This window comes from Ambystoma mexicanum, chromosome 2p, assembly GCF_040938575.1.
Source record: "Ambystoma mexicanum isolate Mex_15411 chromosome 2p, UKY_AmexF1_1, whole genome shotgun sequence".
NCBI lineage: Eukaryota > Metazoa > Chordata > Amphibia > Caudata > Ambystomatidae > Ambystoma > Ambystoma mexicanum.
Genome location: NC_090923.1, coordinates 149,299,906 through 149,326,815, shown reverse-complemented (window position 1 = coordinate 149,326,815; position 26,910 = coordinate 149,299,906).

The following is a 26,910-nucleotide window of genomic DNA, read 5'->3' as shown; positions in this document are numbered from 1 at the left end:
CTTCCTTTCTGACCGCCAGATCCTGTGTTTGGCAGCAGCAAGCCCGATAAATCTTCTGGGATTCAGTCCTTTTTTTCAGATTTTCTGGCAACTCTTCCGAGTTCTAAAGGAAGTGTGTGTTTTTTCTCTCTCTCTTTAGTGTGATTGTTAAAGCCCTGGCATTCCTCTAAGCCACTGCCAATCAGCCATGCTCTTTGGGGCTCTGATGATGTTGGCCAATCTGTGGTTGTGTTTGGCAATGCAGTCTTGACGGGTCCGGTTGGGAGCAGTGGAGCGGACTGTGGAGCTCAAACCTTGTTGTGGGCGAAACGCTTCGGAATGCACACTTTGTCTTGGGGTCACTGAAGGACGAGGTACAATGGAGCACAATGGGAAGCTAGGGTAAGCGGAACTAAAAGCGTACAATTCGAAATGATTTGAATGCCTAAATGATGTTGTTTTCTTGTTTCTGATACAGCACTTGCAAGAGTTTTTAGTGTTTAGTGCCTTGGTTGTATACCAGTGGGGTAGCCAAAGCCATAAACCATTGGTGTGACTCCCGGCAGCAGATAGGCATTTTATGTTTTGGCTAAAAGTTGGTGTAGCAAAGATGCCAAAAATATGACTCTTTGTAGTTGGGCTTTCAGATTCGTTCAATGATGCATGTTGGTTCCATTTTTTCTTCCTGCTCAACATTCATCCAATCCGGCTTTTCCTTGACCCTTAAATGACAGCATCAGCTAGGCCCAGATTGGATGAATACTCCTGTCACTTCATTCGTAGCACTCACTCATTCCCTAGCAGCCCCATATTTAAGCACACATTTATACTACTGAACCAGAATCGCCAGATATGGCCATTTCCGACACAGCTCTGGTGTGTGAGGGTTTTCAAGGGTTTGGGCTACTTTTTGCCTTCTTTTCACTTTGTGCCTTCGTAGAACAAATATCTTTAATTAGTGAAAAAGCCTGTGTACACGCACCAACTCCATCTGAAGCTGCTTCCTGGATGCATTCTTGCTCTACCTCATACAGCATTTACATGCTTCAGCGAAAGGGTTACCCTGAGAGATATAGGAACTTAACTCCCTCTGTATGGGGAAAAAAGTACTTTATTTGTTATATTAGAGAAATAGTACTAAAGCAAATGTTTTTTTGTTTATATGTATTTTTTTACATGGATATATATTTAATTAGTGTAATATTTTTATTGTCATAGATTGTTATCAGTGGGGTACAGAAGATGCAGTAGATTTTCATTCACACAGTAGAACCACTATATATTTCCTTAGGCAACACCGCCCTCTAGTGGCAATAACAGGTGAAATGGGCAGGACGGCTTCGGACAAACATACATCTAGCCTTTTATTATATCGTATGATTACTCTTGCTGCAGAGTTAAGAAATGATACAAACCTTCAGTGGAGGAGCAGGGTTGGGGACGTTTCATTAGAAATGTGTTGAGCAGGTAGATTAACCATTAACTGAGTGGGCTAAAGACTCTGGGTAAGTCTCTCGTAACTAGGACTAATGTCTGGCAGAGGGACTCCCAGGAGCCCCCCCTTGTTAATTTGCATATTTAAGCAACTTTGGGTCTCAGCCAAAGTTACTAGAGGAATCCAGACGTGGACCCCTTGCTCACTATTCTTAGAGAGGCACAGCTCCACCCAACTGATGAGGTCCAACCAGACCAAAACACGTGTCTGGGGTTGCTGTTGGTACTCTTTTTCAGAGGAGTATTGCCTAGCATTTCGGTGCTGGACTGCCTTAGGGCAGGACAAAGACTGATATGTTTGGGATATTTCTTCTCTGTGAAAGATAGTGAGCTAAAGACTCTGGGTAAGTCTCTCGTAACCAGGACTAATGTCTGGCAGATGGACTCCCAGGACCCCCCCCTTGTTAATTCACATATTTAAGTAACTTTGGGACTCACCCTAAGTTACTAGAGAAATGCAGACTTGGACCCCTTGTTCACTATTCTTAGAGAGGCACAGCTCCACCTTACCGATGAGGTCCAACCAGACCGAAACACGTGTCTGGGGTTGCTGTTGGGACTCTTGTTCAGAGGAGAATTGCCTAGCATTTCGGGGCTGGACTGCCCCAGGGCAGGACAAAGACTGATATCTTTGGGATATTTCTTCTCTGTGAAAGAGAGTGAGCTAAAGACTCTGGGTAAAGTCTCTCGTAACCAGGACTAATGTCTGGCAGAGGGACTCCCAGGACCCCCTTGTTAATTTGCATTTTACATGTATGTTCATGATTTTGTGTTGACCTCATAAAAGACACGCCAAGCGTAAAGAACATGCATGCTGAAGGAATGGTTACTGCATGACTATTAAGCATGATTGTACCCTCTGCTGATTGATTTTCAAATCGGCGGCTTAGGCTCGAATCATGTACTTTAGATAGCCTATTATGCCATCTATTACAACACTGTTGATCTATGTATCATGCAAAAGGGCCTCATCAATAATAGCTGCCTCCCTCTGGAACAGCCTCACTGCATCTCTCCATCTTGACCCGGCTCTCCTTAATTTCCCGGAAACTCCTCAAGACTTCCCTCTTCGCCTCTTCCTTCTCTCTCCCTGTCCCCTGCTAACCACCTTTTTCTGCTCTGTTACACTTGTCGGGGGGAAATTCTGCCGGGCAGACCTCCGGGCAGGGAGGCCCCAACTCCTCCCGTATATCCCAAAAGAGATAGAGTATGAGACACACACAAGAAGCAAGGTGACTCTGCTGTTTATTAAACACAAACGGCAGGGATGGGTCAAGGATCATACGCGTCTGACCTGACACACACACAATCGTGGAGCTCGCAGGCCCTTTTTACTGTAGTATGACGCACTACTTGCGTCACTTTAGAAAGTTAACAAAAAACCTATCGCCACTCTTAATTTGTTGCTCGAGTGGTAGGGTTAGTATAGCATACGTATAGAGAATAATATGAGTGGACGAGGGTTAGTCAGGTGATATATCTGGGTTGTCCCTACAATTAGATACATGAGAATTGTTACATGAAGACTCCTAATGATTGGTTGATGTTAATGGCGTCAGTGATAAGAACCCCATGTTCTGATTGGTGCGCCCGTGAGCTTCCCAGCCTGGGACCATCGCTGTTCCCAGCTCTCGGTGTACCTGCAATGTGCAACAATATTTCACTATGGGTGCATGCAGACAATGTGAAGACTTATTCATGAGCTGGACGGCCGACTACTCCCACTGTCGCAGATGTCCATTGATCCTTTCAAGTGTATCTGCCTGTGTCTTGTAACGAGGGATCCAGACGCCTCTTTCCTCCTGGGCTTCGCATCTCGTCAGGTTCGGCTTGGTCACGTGAGGTGGGACCGTGTTTGAGGCAGAATTCTGCACAATTAATATTGTTTTTCCACTGTGCGCCTGGTTTAATTGCAGGTGCGACTTTGATGTTGGTGCACGGCGTGCAAGGTTGCAACATCGTGCCCTTGATGGTCTGCTTTTGGAATGTGGGTTTGCAACATTATGACCTTGGCTGTCTGCTTTCGCCAGGCTCATCCTGCAGGATCAGCAACCTGACTCTTGCTCTGTTAACGTCCACGGGAGCCCTTGCTTGTGGCCTACTTAGGCCTGGTGTATAGGTGGAACCGTTTGGTGCACAGGCGCTTTAGGTTATAGTCTCATATTGTCTTATGACCAGTATCGTGTCTTCGTTATAATTCTCATTATGGCACCTAGGTTTAGAAGAAGCGTAAGCAAGCTCTTTAGATGAGTTCATGGTGCGTCTTGCGTTTCTGCATTTTGAGAGCCTAAGTGAAAAATAATAAAGATGCACGTCCGTGAGTATGTCTGTCGCCTACGTCATAGCACTGAGTATATTCTTCGTGTAGATTGGTGCGGGAGTGTCCAGTGTGTATGTTGGCACAGGTGTGCTATCCGTTGGCTAGGTCGTCATGGCATCTCTAACGACGTATAGTTTTAGTCTAGTTGATCCAGGCCGCAGGCATCGGCATGGGCAGGGCGGGCTGCTGGGCAGGCAGATGGACACATCCTTATGTTCCTGTACCAGGGTATCTGGTCGTCGGGTAGATGGGCAAACTCTTCTCGTGGTGGGTGCTTGGGCCGTGAACCTTTAGGCCAGGCGCGAGAGGGGAAAGATGGGAGCCTGTTTTTCCATTTTCCCACTTCACTCTCTCTCCTCCACTTCTGCTCAGTTTCACTGACTGGCTGCCTGGTGAACCTTCAGAGACTCACAGGTCCCTAGCTCTCCTCTCCAGTCTCCAGCACTTGCCCCAGGACCTTGCACTTGCCGCAACACTGATGCACTTGGTCACTACCCATGAGAGTGGTATCTCTCTGCGCTTAACCCATGTTCTGACGGGACTTGGTGCATTTGGTCTCTATTGCCCCCGCCACCCCTCGCACTTCCTTTTTCTGTGACCTGCATGATCTGAATGTACCATGCCTAGTAAGATCGCTTCATCTTCTTCCTTAGGTCTCCCCTCCCATGCATGGTTGCGCTTTGAAACACTTGTGTATGAGCGCATAATAAATTGACAATCAAATACACCTACACGCCTAAATTACCCAGTGACGTAAAAGATGCCAAATGGAAAGGTGTAACCCTGAACATACTTATTACTTTATTTCCAAAAGATCGGACTGCACCACTCTCTAATACAATAGAAAGATAATGATATATTAGACCGTGCCCCAGAGGGTATGTAAGCTTGATAACCCTTGCTTGCAGCAGGATGGGGATATGGTGCTGTACCAAGACCTAGCACCAGTTTGCCAACCATGCCAATACAAAGATGGTAATAACATTCATGAAAACATGCTCCTTATAAATGAGGTAAAAAAGATCAATAACATGGAGGCAGCCAGTCCATTTGTGACTGAGAAACCTTTGAAAAGCATCCGCTCATTACCATTTACCTCGGGCAAAATGGAAGCAGATGCATTTGCTTGCAAGGTTCACACTTAATGAAAGATTAGTTGAATGCAAACCTTGAATCCTCAAATCAAGCAAGGACTCCACTTATGAAATGTAGAAATGCCACATGAAGAGCAATATGCAGGCTTCGGGGGTTGTTTCAGAATAACAGGGGCACATTCTCAAATATGTCAAGGCATGTGGTGCCTTCTTTGTCCACCCCCTTTACAGAAACACTATGCAGCCTTTGATTCTTTCTTCTCCTTCTCTTGCGCCATCTCCAACCTGACTGAAAGCATAGTCTCCTGCGACAGAAAGAGAAAGAGACCTATTGAGGGCGAAAAGAAGAAAATAGACAAAACTGTTCACCAAGGGAGAGAGAGGAAGACCGTGACTGACTAAGTGACATAGCCTGTTAAAAGGTCTGTCTAGGTGGAAAAACTGGGGCAAAGGAGAAGGAGGCGGGAATAGGAAAACTTAGAAGGACAAAGGAAAGGAGAAGAGAGATAGGGAGAAAAAGGACAATTGAGAAGTATAAGGGCTAGTGCTGTGGCATGTAGGGACAAGGCATGTACTAGTAAGATGAAGGTCTGGGATGAAGGAGAGGACTAGCTCAAAGGAGATGGACATGCGAGACGGAGAAGAAGGGCTAGGGAGAAAAAGTACAAGCGAGAAGAAGCACTAGGATGAAGGAGACGGACTAGGATGAAGGAGACAGACTAGGGTGAAGGAGACGTACTAGGATGAAGGTGAAGGAATAGGATGAAGGCAACAGACTAGGGTGAAGGCGAAGGACTAGGATGAAGGAGAAAGAATGGAATAAAGGAGAAATCCTAGGCTAGAGGAGAAGAAGGACTAGGGATAAGGAGAAGGACTGTCACAAAGGAGAATGACAGGATGAAAAAGATGGAATAGGGTGAAGGAGAAGGGCTAAGATGAAGGCAAATGATAGGATGAGCGAGAATGAGAACTGGAATAACTGAGCAGGAAAAGTGGCATCGCAAAAGAGAATGACTGGGACTATAGAGAAAGAGATGTACTTGGTTGAAGGAGACAGGCTAGGGAGAGAGGAGGAGTGGGATAAACTGGGACAAGGACATTTGTGAACAAGAAAGACAGAGCCAAAGAAATAGAAGAAGATGGAATGGGTCAAAGGAAAAGGTGGAGGAGAAGGATTGGGGAGAAGAAGAAGGACTGTGCCAAAGGATAAGGGGAACATGTGGAATAAGGAGAAGTAGAAGGAGCAGGGAGAAGGACTTGAATGTGGGAGCATAAGGAGAAATACTGGGATGAAAGAGAAGCAATAGAAGGATTAGGATAACTGAGAAAGGGAAGGACTAAGATGAAGTGGAAAGACTGACGTGCACGTGAAGGGCTGGGAGGAATGTTTAAAGAAGTTCTCAGCTTTTTTCTTGTATCTATGTTTCCATTTTCAGAGCAAATATCCCCATCTCCTGTTGAAGTGGAGCTGGGGGAAGGGTGAAGACACTCAGGGAGGCATGCTTTAAGAGGAAAGTGATGGGGTCGGCAGATTATCCAATGAATAGAGTGTGTTGCCCATCAGCATGACATCTTTCAGGGCTGATATCCTACTGGTTTAGGGCTGCCTCAGTGCATGTAATCATTGCCTCTATACAGAGCCATTTTAGAAAGGTGTGTGCAACATTTCCTTTTCTGGGCCTTCTATCTGAGCAGAGTTCACACTGGAGTTTGTGGAGGAGAATTTACATATTTTATTACATATGTACATGTGAAGCTGGGATGTGCTCTTTTCCATTTGTTGCAAACTAGCAAACACTTTTACTTCTTGTACGCACGTTAACATCTGTGTTTCTGCGTCCAGTTCCTTAGCTTGACTAGACATTTCTCCAGGCAGCAAGATGTCACATTAGACAGGCCCCACTGTCAAGTGAGCATTTATTTCATGGGCTTCCAGCAGTTCAGGGTCTTCCTTCCTGAAAGGCAAATGCAGTTGTTCCTGAATAACATCTAATACCATCTCTGCCTCCCTCTGTAGTTTTACCTAACACTTTTCATTGCCACATTGTGCCCTCAAACAACTTTATCTATATATTAATGTTCAGTTTGTTGATAAATTGTACTTGTACTCTATGTCGCGCGCTTATGCCCCTTAATGTTTTATTCTATTTATGTTTGCACTTATAGCAGTGCAGAAAGCCCTGATGCATCTAAGTATTAGTTACAGTATATAAGTGCAGGAACATGCATACAGTTTCATCATAAAATTAACACTGGTAATCATTTGTGTGTTAGAATGTGTAGTAATTTAAAAAAATGTATTTATAGTTGGTTTATTACAAACCTTTCATAAGATTAATATTACATAAATCCATTTCATTACATTTTCCCCCGTCCTAATCCTCCTCTGATAAGCGTAATTAAAAATCCATAACATCTTCAAAGAAAAACTACAACATATAATCTCCTCTTACTATTTACAACTGTTGTTATGTGCTTGTGAGTGTAGGCAGAAGCTTGTGATGTCTTGTAGAATATTATTGTGTGGATGAGGGAATGTTGGTGATGAGAGTTCCTAGCCCAGGCAGTTAGAGAGAGCCCTGTCTGGGTGATGGGTGCCAGTGTCTGTTCTGTGTAACTTATCTATGTAACTGTAACTTAAGAAGATGTAATAAACATGAAGCAACCTACAAGAAGCCTAAGGAGGTCACTTTATTACATTGGCGACGAGCTGGTCAGGAAAAGAACCTATGCGTGAGAAAAGAGGACACAATTGCCCATTCTGCGGCGGGGGTGCAGTGAAGGAAGAAGGAAAGAAGGAGAAGAACACACTGCCTCCAAACAAGTAAGTCCCATCACCCAGGATGAGAAGAAAGTGAGTGGCACAAGTCCAAGGACAAGGCAGAAGAAAAGCCAAATCAAAGAGAGGGGACGTCTCAGTAGGCCTAAATTAAAGAAGGCCCAGAGAAAGGGGGTGATTCGTCTGTTCTGCACAGTGCCAGGAGAAGGAGGGGAAGATAAGATCCAGTCCAGAGAAAGAAGAGGAGCTGTGCCCATGCCCCAGCAATAAGAGATTCTGATGCGTCACATCTCCTGTGGAAGCAGTACGGGGAGATTCAGATGAGTCTGGTAGAAAGGAGGCTCTGTGCACTAGAAGAGAGAGGGCCATAAGTTGAGGTATTATTAAAACGTTGAGCAAGGAGTAAATAAGCTGCAGTGAAGGGGCAGAGCACCTTATGAGACTGTTTGGGCAACAAATGAGAGATAAAGGAATCTGCGCCCGGGCTGTGATAGAGACTATGGGCGAGAAGTGAATTATGCATGAAGGTGTCCTCAGATACAGACAGCCCCAGAAGAGCAGAGAAGGAGGCAGAAGCAACCCCAACGGCTAAAATGTCAAGGCTCTGAGGGGTGGCTCTTTTAGTTGACCCGCTTGTATTGTTATGGAGGTTTATAGTGCGAGCGTTAATGGCGTACCAGAGATGCAGCAGGCAGCGAGGAGCTGCTAGTGAAGCTGAGCTCTTCATACAATGCTGTACGGCAATCAATAGTGATGTCATGTCACAGGCAGCGGGAGTTGGCGATGGCAAAGAATGCTGCGTCTCAGTGTTCCTAGTGGAGGCTGCGGTTGCCGAGCTTTTGCATTAGGGGTGAGAAGGAAGAGCCCCGTTCGCATTCATTGTGAAAGGAAGGGACCCTTTTAATGTTCAAACGTTGTCCCTTGGTATGACTTGTGTTCCGTCGTACCAGAAGAAATGCAGGCTGCGAGGGGGTTGAAGAAAAGGACCTGCATGTTTTTTTTTGTGGAAACCTTGCAGTCGTGTGGGCCCAGCGTCGGCCTCATAACAATGGAGAAATATTTTAAAGATTGTGCATGTGGACAGTGAAGAGGAATAGAGGTGGAGGAAGAAAGGCAAGCTGTATGGGCTACAGTCTTTGCCAAGGAACTATCTGTGTCCTTTGTGATGAAGAGTGATAGAAGAAATAAAAAAAGAAGGGAAAATTGTAAAATTTCACTGCGCACTTCTGGTTTGAGATGCAATATTGATAGGTGTGAAGTTGACTGTATATTTTTAATACTACTTAACTCTTATTCCCAAGAGCACTTTAAGACAAGGGGCCTCATTACGACCCAGGCGGTAAGTTACCGCCTGGGCCGTGACTTTACCACCATGGCGTAAACTACGTTTACGCCATGGTGGTTGGCGGACTTACCGCCCCATTCCGACCTTGGCGGGGCGGTAAGTCCCCAATCCCCATTTACACTTCCCCATTCCCATTTTTGCCCCATAGGGCATAATGGGAGTGGGGAAGGCGTTAATTATGCCACCGTAAATTACGGTGGCGTAATTAACTCCATGGTCCCTTAGCGCCATGGATTTTAACACCCGCCAAAAGCGGGTGTTAAAACCTCCATGGCGCTAAGGGACCTCGTAATTGGCGGTAAGGGGTCGGCGCAGCTAACGCTGGCGTAAACCCCTTACCGCCAGGGTCGTAATGAGGCCCAAGGTATCAATACTCAGAGTTGGATGGGGATGCAGAAGTTACTGAAACATCAAATATCAAAACGACTCAGGAAGTTTGACAAAGTGCATTCCTGTTTTAATATCAATTATCTAAAACAGGGAGTACAATGGGCATCATCCCAGGCCGCACAGCTTGATCTCAAAGCATTTAATAAAAAACAGTTCTTTTATAACAAAAACTCGTCATTGCTGACGTCATGCTACACGGCAAACAACAAAACTTATGAGCACCCGTGGTTGGCTGTCTGTGAATATCTAAGTATACGCTCTATGTAGCCACTGGTTATGATTGGGAACTTAAGTCAGGTGGGCATCAGAACCCACCCCCAATAACTGGTCACCATTGTCGTCACTAAATACACAACGACTCATTGGATCTTCATACTATAAGGCTCTTCATTATACGGCCCACTATGATTGGTTTGGCACCTTTGTACCCTTCTGCAATATTCCTCACACTAGCAGCATGCAGGCTACCATTATAGGTGCATGGAAACTTTGCGTGCTCATGCCTCCCCTCCAATTAACCCACTATCTGTCAACACTCCTTCAGGTTGCCAGACAATTAGCTTTTGAACTTGGCCTTGTAGCTGTAGACTTCATCTGGGAAATAAAGGGAGGATAGCTTCACTGTGTTCTTTGCTTTCGGCACAGCCTGACCCAAGCTCTGAGGATTTCACCCATGTGACGCAAAGACCACTCTTTTCAAGCCTTTTACAGCATTTAATCCTTTTAAATGATGACCTGTAGAAACCTTTACAGTTTCTTCATACCGCTAAAACCAGGAAAGTGTTCCTTTCTCACATTCGCTGTAACCTTCTTGACAGGCATAATTTTCACTGTGGTCTTATCTACTTGGTACTGGGCCAGCCCCATCGTCTCGGGAACTTGCAGTGCCATCAGTAATTTCCAGCTGTGACACACAATTGAAAGTCTTTTTCTCGATCAAGAATTTTCTGGGCCTTCTAAAATGCTTGTGGAACATCCACTGGCACATTGCTGCAATCTAATTCGCTACATATCCAGCCTTATGAATACTTTTCGCTACTTGCGTTTCCAGCAGCTGTACACGTTTAAACTGATTTACATATTCTTCAGTGTTTCTGTAGACTGAGCATCTTCATCTCGAGCCCAAAATGTTGCTCATCTGTACCATCCATTCTTTAATTCTTAGACAATACTGTTATATTTCTTCTCTCCATCCAGCCTTTAGATATATCACCTCCATTTCATGTGACGTCATCAGGCACTTTCTCTGTTCAAATGCACATTTCTCCCAGCACTTCATCCAAAAGAATGCTATGTCTCCGTCCATTAAGATATGGTGTCCGTAATGGATATCTTGTCTCGAAGGTTCTCTGCGGTATTGGTACACTGACTGGAACTGCACATGTCATCATCTCTGGTTCCCAACATATAGGCAATATAGGGGCGGAGCTTACAGAGAGGATGTCTGACTGTACCTCTACACTCCCCCCTCTGGGCAATTCATCGACCACTTCTTTATCAATTTTGTACATCAAGACATCCTCATCTGAAAAACTGCTTTTTGGGACCCCTATCTTCACAACTCCTTTTACCTGATTTCACATGCTCATCAACGCTCGATGTCATAAGTGTGCAGTGTCCAGTGAAACTACAGTAGATCCATCTTCTCACGTATTTCTTCCGATGTCTGGGATACAGAAACCTTGTATATTCAGCTGCACGTATGCTGGCTTTTACGTAGTCTTTGATCTCTTCATCTGTCAATTCTTTAGTCATCCATCCTGATTCAACAACAATCATAATTTTCATTCCTATGGCTTTCTTTGTAGTCTTCTTACATTGTGAGATTATTATCCTAATCACACAAAATCCAAGCATGATCATCACCAACAGGGCTCCAAGAAACTTGAACATGTCCGCGATCCATTGTGGAACCCATGAGAAAACTGCACCAAACCAATTGTCACCAGCAATGTCTTCCACTTCATCAATCATCTGGAAATGTAGGTCTGTCAACATGGATATGGCTTCTGTCAAGGTACCATTCTCATCGTCATGAGAAGGTATGAATGTGCAACATGATTCTCCAATTTTTGCACAAACACCTCCATCCAAAGCTGTAATTATATCCAAGACATATCTGTTCTGAAGGCTCATCAATCGTATGACTCTCATCTCTTCTCTAATTGCATTGAATCCTTTTATAGTAGTGTTGATTGTCTGCACGAGCTCCCATCTGGTTATCTGTAGCTATTTAGTATTTACATCCGTCTGGATCCCAGGCATAAGGATTATTGAAAATATCGATGAGGTCTTGTTGAATAGCCTATGTTCATATGGAATTGAATCAAAATCTTCTATTGACATTGCTGAGAAATAGTTCTCCCTCTTCAGCCAGCTCAACAATTCTGCAGACCTCTTCTTCCTTAGATTTGCATCTGCTTTCGGGAAATCATCAATGTTCAGATCTCTTTGGATCACCAATGCTGGAACATGGACATTCACGATAGAGAACATGCCTCCCCAATCCTTGGGCAGTTTCATATAAGCTCTGGATCCACAAGCCCAGTAATGATCCATTATCACTGCTGTCCCAACGTGCATTCCTGGCACATCAAATATTCGTCCACAGTTCTGATTTTCACCCATTTATCTAGTGCCATTATTTCTAAAGCACAGATTTGCACTTTTCCTGAGGCACTATCTACAAAGGCCCTCCTTTATCTTCGACCCATGTCAGTAATTTCGCAAGTCTTGGCCATAAAGGTTTGCATCCATTCTGTACAATGTCAATGGTCGGTTTGTAATGACCAATAACTGCCCATGCTCTGCACATTACTATGCGTTCTTCCCAGCCATCTGGAGAGAGTACTGATCCTGAGATCTGCATTTGACCTCTTTCCTTCCATCTTCAAATTTCTTCTTTAGTTTTTTCCTGGGCTTTCCAGTCTTCTGTTCACTTCCCATCTGATTCCAGCTCCTTTCATTCCTCCGGATGTTCATAGCTTATCACATGATTCTTGGTGTGGGCTCTTGCTCTGGTCATCATCATTTGGATCTGTCCATTCAGTTGCCCATGCTAAATAAGCTGTTCAGACCATAAACTGGCCTCTTGCTTTACAGAGTGCTACGTGAGACAAGCAGTGTGCTGTTTCGATGGCTATGAAGACCTTGGATTTCCCCATACTATAAAACAGGAGCACACAAACATAGCAGTCCTCCTCAGGCCCACTCTTTCACACCTCTTTCATATGCTGATACCAAGCATTGTTTCCTAAATGTGCTGTGCTGCTTAGATAATTATTCAATTCATAATCATCCTCTGGTGCATATCTCTTAGGTCTCCTCCTTGCCACATGGGGCTCAATGAGTTTATCATATAGCATATCAGCATAAGTGTTTCTTACTGGTTGGATCACAGGAACATTAGTCAAGACACTTAGTGTTTTATATGTACTTCTGGCACGGGTTAGTTACAAAAGACATTTTATTTTGTTCTGTCCTTATGATCTGTGTTTGGTGCTCAGTAAGAATTCCCAAAAGACTCGTCCCAGAATAAGGATGCTTAGTGCCATTTAACCCTAGAGCCAGGTCTCCCCAGATAAGCTCTTGGAGTGAGAACAATCACATAAGGCCTAGGATCTCTTGCAATTTGGACTTCTCCCTTCTCTTTAAGAGTAGGGTAAGCAAAGGGAATAATCCCCTTTTTAGGATCTATAACATATGTAGCTTGTATGATCCAGGGTAAAATGACGATAACAAACATTAGACAGGCGTAAATCATGCACTAGTAGAAGATGCCCCACCAATGTGAATATGCTGATCGTCGTCGTCTTTCTCCCTCTGGAATAACTAAGTGGCTTATGGACCACATGATTTGCCTGTAAAAATGCTTTATTCAGGCAATCTCTTAATCTTTCCAATAGCTGCTGTATCTTCTCCACATGTTCCATAAGCAACTGGCGGATCACTGGACAGTTAATAAGTTTCGGACTGCAGCAGTGTCGTCTTTTCATCAAGCGAAGTAAAAATATGCTTCAGGCACATAAAAAAAGACCAACACCAACAAGCCTGGACTATTCTCTTTTTGTGACATCATTCGCTAGTTCATGAAGAAACGTAGTACAAACAATGAATAAGCAATTGATTAAGGGCAAGCTGATTCCTTGGATCTCTCAGAAATGTATGAACTTCAGTTTGCCTACCAACAAGTTGCGGACGTTGTTCAATCAAAAAGCAGAAGGCCATACTTCATAGTTTATGAGCATCATCATTAGACACAATCATTAGTCTACTCACAAAGATGCATCAAGTGATGAACAAGCTTGTTTGCACAGTTCTCGTTTCAACCGATTTATTGCAAGTCGATTTCTGGGATCTCTCAGAAAGGCACAAGTGCTTGCACGCTGTCCAACAAGCTGAGGATGTTTGAGAACCAAAAGGTAAAGAATCAATCCACGTAGTTTATGAAAATCTTCATCAAGAAGAACTGTCTGTATGCCCAAAGAAATGTTCAGGCAATAGTCTGATCTGAGTTAGGATTGCTGCCAAAAGTCGTCTAATCTCTGGACGGTTCTTAGGATCTTAGAGAAAAGTCTGAATGTTACCACAACGACCAACAAGAACATGGTAAGTTCTAAGTATGAAAATGAAGATAGCAAGAAGTAGTCTGTGCATATCCACATCAGTGAGGACCATAGAATCCTCTGAAAAGAAACTCTGTTTGGAAAGAGTCCGGGAACGGCTCCCCTTTCCAGTCGTCAAACAAGAAATCCAGCTCTGTCATCATTGCTCTGCTCCTTCTTTTGTAGTTAAAAGTCTGATGTCAAGACACCTCTGCGGCTCAAGAACAATGATTTTTCCAGTTTCTGCTGTAGCAAATGCAAAGAGTGCTTTCCAGGAAAGCCACAGTCCAAAGTTTTCCTTGCCTATCCTCAGATAGTCTCTGCGTCCTTCTTCCTCATCATGGATCTTGTCTGCACGTGCTAAATTGCTTCTCCTTGACTTGCTTCCGAATGGGGTGGGGAGTGGGAGGCTCTCCAGTGTAGATTTTCACGTATCCTTGATGAATCCATGCTTATTTTCCTATAACTTAAATAGCTGATGGTGTGGTAGTCTCTACGATAAACAAACTGCCAAATGTGGGCTCGTGCTACTTACTGGTAAAGTTACGAATCAGTACCTGGTCTCCTGGAAAGACCTTTGGTACAGAAAGTTCTTGCACTCGAGTTGCTGAATGGTCTCCATCTGTCTTCTTAGCATGACACCCCTCTGCTTGACTTGGTCTGAAATGACAGAGATACTTGTGGTCATGCATGTTAAATATTCTTGCAATTCAGTTCCTAACAATTATGCAGGTGTCTGGGCATCACTCCTAATCCTCAATGGAGGAGTTACAGGCGTTCAAATTCACTTTCCAGTGACTAGTTTGTAGGGCGTGATGTGGTGATCTGAGCCAGGTTGATTTCTAAGCGCGTATAGCTTTAGGGGTAGTCAATGCAGCCACCCCTTCTTCAGGGTCAATTTTAGCTTGGTGATTCTTTATTTTAAAAGGCTGTTGAGCCTCTCACAGAAACCATTTCCTTGCGGATGATAAGCCGAGGAAAACTTATGTTATATGCCATGCAATAAGCTGATTTGTTCAAACACTTCATTAACAAAATGGAGGCCATTATCTGATCTCAGCACCTCACATACTCCCCATCTGGGAAAGACTTCTCGAACTAAGAATCTCGCTGAGCAAGTGGCTTCAGGATCTGTGCATTGACCATCCTCAATCCATCTCGAGAACGGACAAACTACCACTATCATATACCTATAACTATTACAGACTTGCAGCATATCCACATAATCAATGTGCAGGTGCTGAAAAGGACCATTTGGTCAAGGAATAACTCCTCTGAATGTTCGCAATGTGTGCCCAGCATGAAAACCTTTGATATATGATGCAGTTTACTACATAAAAAGCAACTTATTCTAACAGGTTCGGCACAAACCAATCCTCCACAATGGTTGCTGCAAGGCTCTCCCTAGTGACATGCTCAAGGTGGTGTAATGGATGCATGGTCGACGTCACGTAGGCTGAGTCACCATACTATACCATCACTTCCTGGTCTACGTGTTTCTCAAGCACAACAATAAGTGCGACAATAAGCACCACCAATTCTGCAGCCTTTCCTGAGAAATGAGATGGTAGTCTTGCACTTGTCATTACTTCAAACTCCCCGTTAGCCTTATGCTTTACCACATTGGCATCTGTATATCGTTGTCCATTAGTTTGATCGATTCTCGAGTAACCATCAATAAAAACAATTTCTCCCGCGGCGAGAGAATTTTCATTGACTCTCAGGATATCATCATAGAACTCTTCATAATTGGAACAATCATGCACTTGATCGCCTTATGCCAATGGTTCAGCAATAAACATGGCAGGATTCACCGTTTTACATCTGACTATTTTAATCGTCAGATTTGATATTACTACTTTGTACACAGAAACTCTTTGAGATGTCGAGTTATCCTTAGGTTTTTCAAAGACTGCAAACAAAGCGTGCTCAACAAATAACGTCATGCAGCATCCCATTACTATACTAGCAGACTTCTCAATGGAGAACGCGGTGGCTGCCAGTGAATGTATGCACGGCAAGTGAGCTCTAATAACTTGGTCTAGAATTCCACTGTAATACACCAGGGTATTATACCCTAACGTAGTTCTTTGTGTAAGTACTGCTGTCATCTCTGTTCCATTTGTGTGGAAATAAAAATAATTCCTCAGCATAATTGGGATTTCCTTAAGCTGGAGCCATACAAATAGCTTTTTACAATTCATCAAAGCCTTCCTTCATTTCCTCAGTCCGTTCAATATTTTTCAAGCTCTGCTGTGCTTTTTTCAAGACTTGCAGCAATGGCTTTGTAAATGAACTGTAAGTCTAACACAGTTACACAGCTCCAAAAACTGCTGCATTTGTTTTATCGGGAGCGGTTTAGCTGTTTTCAAAATTGCCTCAGCCCTTTCTGGTGTAACTTTCTTTCCTGCGTGTGAATTTAATTGTCCTATATACAATACTTCCTTTTGACAGCACTGCAATTTTTCTTTACCCACTTTATATCCTTTCTTTGCAAAGATAATTATCAATTGAATCGAGTTACGTCTCCATTTTTCTTCAGACATGCTGCAAACTAGAATGTTGTCTACATACTGCAAAACAACACTCAGAAAATCTATATCGCTTAGATCTATCTGCAGGACTCTGTTAAGAATTGACCGAGACTCACAATACCCCTGAAGCAACCTTGTGCTTTTCAATTTAGTGATGCTTATTTCACTGACAAGGGGGAAGTGTGCTCCAACCCAGGGATTCATTATATGAATGCAGAAGAATTAATATCAGCATTAGTTGTCCAGAAAGCACAGTCAGGTGGGCCAGTGGATATCAAAGTGTTTAATTATGGGGTACATCTTTTGCTAGCATGGTATCCTGGGATAAGGGGTAACATATTGCGACTAACTACAGAATTTTTATTTAGAAGAGAAAACCCATGAATGGGAATGAGGAGCAAGGATACATGTTTCTACTAGATCAGAAGTCGTCATAGTGAGAGAAGAGAGGGTGATTATTCACAGGACTGATAATGAGGGAAAAGCATGGCAAGCAGTAATAGTTCTTGATGAAGGACAAAGACTGACTGTTTTGACAGGTGAGGAACTGTTCAGAGATGATGGGCCTCATTATAAGTGTGGCGGTATAGCAACAACAGCGCCGGGAGTGCTACCGGCGCCGTTGCTAGCATACCGCCATACGAGTTGTGCTCACGGGTCTCACTCTGCCTGCCAGATCGGACTGGCGGGCAGTGCGGCACCCGCAAGCACAACTCATGGATGCACCGGCACCGTTATGAACGGTGCCGGTGCATCCAAGCACCCCATTCCCATTCAGCCCTATGGGGTGAATGGGGATGGGGAGTCCCTTATTACCGGCACCCACAAATGGGCAATTATCCGGTCCGCCAAACTCAGCATGACCCGGTAATTGCCCATTCGCAGGTGCCGATTTTTTCACAAGTTTGGAGGTAGCCTGCTTGAATCACATTTATGAACCATATCCAAGAGGGAATAATAGTGCCATCATAATCCCCATGTAACACACAGGTGTACCCAGTGAAGAAATCAACAGGGCAATCATGTAGATATATTCAGGACCTCGCCCCGCCAACAATATTGTTGGAGCAGAATTTCCATTGGTCCTGAATATAGCCACAATATTGTGTAACATTCCATCCAAAGCAAAATATTGTGATCGATTTAAAGAATACATTCTTTTCAATCCCCCTCCATGAAGAGTCACAAGACTTGACTTCAGTTTCATATAGAAATCAGAAGTGGAAACACTCATTTGCCCCAAGGGTACTGTAAGGCCCCATCAATATTTAAGTCCTTCAGCTGGACCTGGGGAATGTATACCTTGACAGTGTAGTGATCCAGTGTGTAGATGACATTTGTATCTAGTGATGCTACAGAAAAGAAAATAACCACAAGTCATTTTTACCTAGACTTAAATACTGAAAAAATACTGAATTTACATTAAATATATATATATATGGGGTGGGGTAAGGGTTTAAATAGGGTAGGGAGAGGGTTGGGGTGGGGTATAGTCATTGTAAAATGGGGGTTGAGGGGAACACTGAAATAAAAACTAAATAAAATATTTGGTATTCTTTTGGTAATATAGTGTCATTAAAAATGGTTTTGTTAAAAATGTTTTGTTAACAACTCATGGAACCAATGACAATCTGGTGTGCAGTGAAATAGAAGAGCAGTGCAAAAAAGACTCAATACAGTTGATGGCAGTTTTGGCAGAAAAGGGGTACAAAGTAGACAAGGACACATTGCAATATTGCCAGGAATAGGTCTTGTACATAAGACAGTTGAGATCTTGGGAGGGCAGAAAAGGGACCATTAAAAGGGTTCCATGTCATTTCATCACAGGATGTTTTTTAACAGGGATTTATTTTTGGCGGGGTTTCCCCCCAACCATCCCATTTCATAAAAATGTGATGGTTTTTTTTCCAAAATAAAATGTGCGGCACAAAACGCTGCGAAAAACCATCCCGCGATGAAAGGACATTGTACCCATTAAAAGAGAAGAAGCATTCTTGAAAACACCTCAACCAATTACAGTGAGGGAGATGCAACAATCTTTGGGCCATTGCCATGTTGGGTGTCCTGACCCACGTTTAAGCTATCCTGCTACAACATTTGGTGCTGTGGGCTTAGGAAATTCAAGATGGCGGAAAACCCACATGTGCGCCGAAATCCAGGAAAGCTGCGCAGTTTGTGCGCACACTAAAATGGTTGCCTCACTTGCCACCCACCAGTGCGAGAATGAAAGGCCGGGTTGCCATGAGGGAAATGGGTTGCCAAAGGAAAAACAGTAGCGCCGGTTAGCTTCAAAGCGCTTTAAAACCACCATTGGACTACCCGCACAGTAGTCTGAAACCATTGGGAATGGCAATGCTGATTGCCAAATGCAACCTAGAAGTGTGGGGAATTCATTTATTAAATCCCAAAAATGAGTGCAGTACCAGTACTCACCACTATCCAAAAGCCGGCGTTTTAAAACCACTCTGTGTGTTTTTCTGAAGGCAAGCAAAATGCCTATTTCAAACCTTGCAACATGTGCAAAATATTCACTGAACACCAGCAGACATTTGGCAGAATGGAGTTTTGTGTGCCTACAAAATCTGGGAAATGAAGAGCCCAAAAACAATGCTTATAACAAAAATGCTATGGAGTCAGCAGCTTAAGCCTAACTGAAACTGGATTTAAAACCACCAAAATCGAAAATGTTAAATTAAATGAGTGACCTATGTTTGGTGTCACATGCCTTTGTAACTGTTGAAATGTCATAGTTTTGCACTTAGAATCAGCATTCTAGCTGCATGTGTAAAATTACAAGTTATTTTAAAAGCAACAAAAGTTAGCTGAAGGTCTGGCTTAAGGAACTTGATTTTGCCTAGCAACTACCCATCAGGAGGGAAATTTGAGTCACCACTGTGTTCCCAGGCCAACCTTCCTTTTGCTGCCCAGGCTAAGGATATGCCATCTATCTGATAATTGAATTATCTGTGCTCTGCAAGAGAGTGAACAAAGCCCTCTTCACTCAGGCAAAGGTTTTTATTACCGCAGTCGTAAATTGTAGCTTCCTCTTGGCAGGAGCTGGGAGGAGCACTGCCTGTGAGAAGCAAGCTGGCTTGGCAGAAACTGGAAAGACTGGTTTCTGTACCATGTGACCTGAAAAGACACACCCCTGCAGCAAGGATATGGTTTTATAAAAAGATGAATAACTCATAGAGCGGACATGTGAAAATTTTATAAATGATACCATAATTCTTGTGATTTTTCTGCCCACAGTTTAAGACGTGGTAGGAACCGGTGGTATGTTCGGGGAGGTTTTAGCGGAAAAGTGGATATTACTCTAAATGCGTGCATGTTAAAAATCTGAAACTTCATCAGTTAATGTCCCTACCCCCTGCACACATGTATGTAAAGTTGGGTCCATGTCGGAAATTGAAAAAGCAGTTAAAAAGTGAAATATGTGCCAGTTCTGAATGCAAGCTCCCAGGAAGAGCAGAGTTTGAACAGGGGATACCTCCTGTGATGCATGATGGGTGCATATGATTTTAAAACAATATGTACCTCTGCAAATATGTATTTGTTTCAAATCTAGATTTGTGTGTAAGTTGACAGGAGGAGTGGACTTTCTGCAGGCTGTAAAATGACATCAATCTGACTCACAGTTCAGTTTGCCAATCAAGCGGAGGAATGGAAGTTTGACCAATTAGAAGCTGAGAGAGAGGTAGGGTCAGTGATGCTAGAACACACCCACATTCTAAACACATAAAAGCAGACAGACAGGACAGATAGGGACTTTCCAAATCCATTTGCAGCGGGACGCTCTGCCGGAAAAATCCATACTTACCTCCATCAACCTCCAGAAAGCCAAACTAGAGACTTCAATCTATCCAGAACTAAGAGACCAGACCAGAGGGAGAAAGCAGTGCTGTGCCCAGAGAGTGACCAGAGCCCAGTCTAAAACCCTGACCAGATCCATGGCGAGGCCCATTTCACCCAAGAATATAGTGTGAGTACCTAGAAAACTGTGCAGAACCAATCTCCTAGTTAAAATCATATAATTCAATCTATTTAACCTAAGTAGAACTGCCTCCTAACTGTCACCTGTCATTTTAGCTGCAAAAGCTGCACGTGTCTTTTTGAACTTTAAAATTTCGAATCTGAAAAACGACCTTTATTCAATCGTTCATATCTCCGCAACCGTTTGTGCTAGAGACTTGCAATAACTTTTATTTAAAAGCTTAGAATCGTAGCTTTGAATCGCACCAAGAACCGCATTCCTACCCCTTATAGTTTTACCGCAATCGCGGAACACGCATCCGCGAATTTTACCGCGATTTGCAATTTCTTCACATGTAAAAACTGCTGCTGCTTGCCTTCCATTTGCCAGAAATTCGTTTGACCTGCTAACTATCCCTGCATCATTGCTAGTGTGAGCCTGGACTAATATTAACTAGATACCACTCACCCTGAACCTCTGTAAGGGAATTAAAAGCGCTTAGCATATTTCTCATCCATTGCTAGCACATATCAAAGCATTTGGGCCTGTGTTTTCAAAACTCCTATCTGTTTTCTGTTGTCTAAGCTTGCTGGATTGAACTGATTACATTGATTGCATTTCTGAGAACTGTGTGCTTTCCTCCCATTCCCTTGCATTGCATAAAGAGGGGGGGAGTGAATAGCCAGAGAAAAGTGATTACATTGTTTGGTTGAAATCATATTGAGTATTTTCTGTACTGCATTCATTGAATATTGCATCCACCTGAGCTTACATAAAGCATCCTCTACCACATTATACTTTTGTTCCTATTTACCAGTGTGTTACCTTATCCATTCATGTCAACTCATTAGTGATTATAAGAAGAGTGCTAGTGCCAGATTCTCCGTTGTTGATCTTTATCATATCAGATTAAGTGTGCTATTCAATTATTAATTTATTATAAAGTGGGATATATATACCTATTGTTTAAATTATCAAATAAACCTTTTAACTTGCAAAACAGAACTACTTCTTGGCTCAGTGGGGTCAGGGGGATTCCAAGAGAGGGGTGTTATATAAGGGTAGTCATCCAGAACGCATGAACTGGACCTAAAGATATATCAATAAGGGTTTTCATTCAGTCTTCTAGACTAGGCGTTAACTTAGCTGTAGTGCTGAATTGAATCCTCTTACAAAGTGGGGGCTCGTATCCGGGATTCTGGGTTAGAATACCACTTGTGCAGCTTAATACGGTGTGCTAACTGACGGGATACATACACCCGGTCGGATCACCACGCTGCATTACGCTGTGAAGCATTCCTCAAAAGGGACACTCCAAGAAAAGTTCTGTTCTGCAAAAATAAAATACTAACTTCTGTAAGTCAGGACAGAGACCAATCTCTAGAATGACGACCTTAGTAGACATGAAAATAGCCAGAGAGCACCTCTTGCATAAGCTATTTGTGAGAGGTGAATGGACCGAACAGGGCCAGGATGTGTGGTTGCAGGCCATCACACAACAGGTCACCGAAACAGGGTCAGATATATATAGAGATCAGGGTCCCTTACATGTGGCCCTGAGTGAACTATATATGGCTCCTAAAGCCAAAGAGGAACACAATAAAATTGCCAGGATAGCAGCATACCTGTACCTATATATGGGAGACATGCAGGATAGATGTGCTGAAAGCCAAAATCTGGCAAATAGGCAACAGATGGCATTACAGAAGGCCCAATCTGATCTGGACTCTTCTGAGCAGAGGCTGCAGAGGAGCCAGGAGGCAGAAAATAATAGTAGGCAATATATCATTAAAATAAAAGAGGATATGGGCATCCTACAACAGGAAAAGACAGACCAGGATACCCGATTTCTGGCCCTGCAGAAGGAGCACCAAGACAGGTTGGACTCCTTACTGCAGAGCCAGAAAAAGCTGGAGCAACAATTAGACTTTAACAGGGCATGCACGGAGCAGGTAGCCACCCTGCAAAGTCATCTAGATAGAGTGAAGGTAGAGAGCAACAAGCTGATCTTGAAAGACCTGGATACCCAGGCAGAGTTTGATGAGGAGCGCCAAAAAGCTGGTGCCTTCCAAAGGCAAAGGGACGACCTGGCGGCACAAATGCAGGCTCTTAGTCAGGAAAGAGACGCCTTAGGCCAGGAAGTCTGCCATTTAAAAAGAAAAATGGAAGAAAATCACCTGGCCCTCCAGGGGCTGGGAGATCTCCAAAAAGAAAACCAGAACTTGGTAGAGCACACCAGAAGGGTGGAAGATGCTCTAGCAAGAAAGGAGCAGGCCAATAGGGACATTGCCCAGGAGGTAAACCTCCTGCAGCAAAGACTGGCCCAGTTCTCCAGGACCAACCAGGAAGCACAGAGGGAGAATGAGGCCCTCTGTCAACACAATGATAGGCTCCAGCAACAGGTAGCGATGCAGGAGAAACTGATAGAGTCGAGTAAGGCCTTAACAGAGGAACTGAAGGCACAAATGCAGGCTCTTGCATTGCAACAGGGAGCAGGGGCGGATAGAGATGAGGTTCGCTGGGAAATGGAAACTCCGGAGCATAACCTCAGGAGCCCTAGTACCAGAGGCCCTCATACCTCTCAGTCCCTGGACTCTGCCACCCCCATGTCCCCTGGCGCACATGAGCACAGGGCCACAGGGATGGCAGATTACTATCCAGCTAAGAGTATGGGGCTCATAGGCCAGTACCACTCAGGAATGGAGGGGTGGGCATCCGGGTATGGGCACCCAAGTACAGTACAGTTCAATGGGGAACCCCGGGAGAGTAGGCCCATTAAGGGCATCCTGAAAACCTCTGCCCAGTTAGGTCAGTGGAGGGGGTACCCATCAAATCCTGGCAGCAAGGAGGAATCTGAAGACTCCTCTGAACTGCGCAGGACACAGGAGACCAGGTCCCCACATTCTGCCAGCCATTCCCAGGCTCGCAGAATCCGGGAAAACCTGGAAGAACAGACGGGAACCTCTGGGAGCAGTGCCTCTGAGTCCGAGGAAGAATGGACAAGGGTTACCCGAACCAAAAAGGCCAATAAGGCAAAAAGGGCCTTGCTTAAGGACCCCTTAAAGCAGATTAAGGCGATCAGGAGCGTCATCACGCCTTACCATAAGAACGCTAAGTATTCTGTTTGGGAGCACTTAGAGTTGTTTGAACAAATGATGGAGACTTTTCATTTGAAGGACAGCCAAAGCTGCATTCAATATGTAAAGTGGACCTTCTCCCCGGAATACTCCAGTTTCTTTGCGGGGCTGGAGGACCAAAATCATTTAAGATGGTCCACCTATAAGGCGGCCATCCTGAAACATTTTTCTGTTCACAGAAATCCTCAAGAGGCTCGCAAGGCAGCCTACAATTTGCAATGTGGGGAGGATCAGGCCCCACAAGAATTTGTGCAGGAGTTAAAACGGGCTTTTGCACAGACCACAAGAAGGGTGCGCACGGATAGCCGTGAATTTATAAACACGTTTTTCCATGCCTTGCCCAAATATATCATGACCCAGCTCGTGAGGGATTTTCACGAGAAAAGATCTTTAGACTGGGTCATTGAACAGGCTACCCGCATCTATGAGGTGCAGAAGCCCATAGAAAATAAAAGCAATGCCCAGAAAAACCCCAAAGCCAACAGCACCCCTGCTGCTGCCAAGGTGGCAGAGGTAAAGGTCACCCCCGTTTTGGATTTGGAGATGGGGGGGCCTAAAAACCTACCTGCACCTAATAATGCTAGGCCCAGAAGGTCCTCGGGCCAGTCGCAGACAGGGAGCCAGGGAGGCAGCCCCACAAATGGGGTCCCTCGCTCTCCTGACTATGTAAGTCCTCGCTACAAAGGTAACAGACCCATCCTGGGTTATGTGTGGACTCCTCCAGCCCAAGGGGGGGGATCCAGCCAAGCACCTAACCCAGGGAACTTCCCTCCAAACTTCCCACAGGAGGGCAGAAATTTACCAAACCCTGGGCAGAACTTTTTCCCCAGATATCCACCCGACTTCCAACCCCAAAATCATCCATCCTTCTTTCCTCAATTCCCTGAGCCCAGACCACTGAATCCGGGAGAGGGGAGGCCAAGGGTGGAGGGGTACCAAAATCTTCCCAACCAGGGGTACTACCAGAGGAGGGACAGCTACCCTTCCCGGGATCAGCCCAGGGGAGAAAACAGGGCCCCGTATCAGCCTGAGCGGGTTTCCCAGTTAGAGCGCCAGGTTCAAAACATGGCGCGGGATATGGGTCATCTACTGAGGGCGCAGCAGAACCCTCAGATCAGCATGCCGGCGCAGAACGCACCCAACTCTGGGCCTGGTGCTCCAGAACAATGACGGGGGCAGCACCCCGATAACTCACCGGTTCCCAGGGGGGAGGCACAAGGGGAAGGGGGGTGTAAAGCCTTGGAGGAAGCTTCCTTCCTCACTTGTAAACAGCCCCTGGAAACCCAGGAACCGGAAACAAAATCTCTTGCCCCTGAAAGTCTGCCTCCTAAGGAGCAGAGGGGGGGTAGGAGGAACAAAAGACCCAAACAGACTCAGTTTGAGGAGGAGGTACAGATCTTCCAATTTGAGGGAGAGGGATCCTCAGAGGATCCTGGGAAAAGGATCTTCTCCTTCAGAGAGGGGGGAACTCCTCCCAAAGAAAAATGGGTCCCTAGGGATGCAAATACAGACTGGGGAGATGTGGAGACTGAGCTACCGCCGCCCACCATCTCATCCCAGAACCAACAGCAAGAAAATCCCCTGGTTCAAACCCATCCTGGCGACTGCCTCCAAAAAGGGGGGGGCGGCCCAGAAACGGAGCCAGGGGAACCCACAATGGCTCTGATCTCCAGTTGCCAACTCTTTCTCTCAGATTCCCAAGGCTCTCCACAGAATTCTGCCCAAAATTCTTCTCTCGCGATGTCCAAAACCAGAAAGTTAGCCCACCAGTTGTCCAAAAATGTACATTATCTGTGCCCCCTTGAGGAGAAGGAGGGAAGATATTATGCCCCGGTACAAGTACAGGGGCAGGGTACAATCTCGGCACTGGTGGACACTGGATCTCAAGCTACCCTTCTGTCCAGAAGGGCCTTTGATGAACTGAATGCAGGAAGGGGAGAGGATTACCAAATTCCTCTCACCTCTCTTCCGGGACAACTACAGAACTTTGACGGGAAGGAAATTCCCGTTGAGGGGACTGCAGACTTGGACATTAAAATTGGGCGACACAAGTTGAAACACCCGGTCATAGTTTTGACCCCAGAGGGCACCCCTTGTTTACTAGGGAATGACCTCCTGAGAAGGTTGTCACCCCTAATAGATTGCGTAAACAAGGTCCTCTGGACCCAGACTAGCCGACCAATAAAATTAAAACAGAGTGTCAACCATGTTAGTTTAAACGGCACATGCCACATGGTTGAACAAAAATCTGACCAAGTAGAATTTCACTTCCAGAACAACCAAATTCCAGACGTGACAGTAATAGCAGTAGGACAACAGACTGGTGATGGGGGGTCCTCTCTATTTCTGAAAATCAACCTTCCTTCCAGTCTAAAGTGGTATTCCACGCTGGAAGGAAACACTCTGAAATTCTATACTAATCCACAATCAGAAACTCCCACTCCTATAGTCCAGAAAGATGTGAAATCAGCTCAAAGCCTGGCTGATATTCAGCAAATTGGAGAGCAGTTGTTCATCCCTGTTCAGTTAAATGATGGGAAGGACTCTGTTCTCGCTCGAGTGTGTGTGAACAACGGTAAGAGCTTCATCAGCGAAGCCATGTTTCGCCAACTCCCAAAAGATCCAGCCATTCCCACCTTCAAACTGATAGACAAATGGGAAATGGACCTGGAAGCACCTAATTCCAAACATCTCCTGCCAAGCAGGTGTATGCTCAAAATCTCCATTGGCAACAAGAGCATAGTCCACAATTGTTGGGTCGTGCGAGACGTCCCTGCCGCCTTTTACTTAGGCAGTGACATTCTCAATCGCTTTGCCATTAGTTTGGACCTAATAAACTTCAAAGCTTGGTCCCGATTAGCGGATAATCCCATGGGCTTTGATGATCCAGAAAAAGCATTTAGGTCAGCTCAATTGCTACCTTATGCAGTTGAAATTCAGGTTAAAGAGGAAGTCACCATCCCAGAAAGGACCCGACAATTCTCCCTGGAAGTGAAAGTTAAAAGGGGACAAGAGTTGAAAAACCCTGATGCTTACATACATCTAAATGCTTCTCTCCAACAGCAAGGGTTAGGGGTAAACCCAACTCCATTAGTCAACATAGAACATGACACCATTCCAATAGAGGTGGATAACAGCGACTTAAAGAGTATTACTCTAGCCGCAGGCACCATTATTGGAATGGCGGTTGATGACCGACATTTCTCCATTGATCTTGTAAATGAACTGTTAGGACCAATCCCCAAGGACTGTGTTGACAGT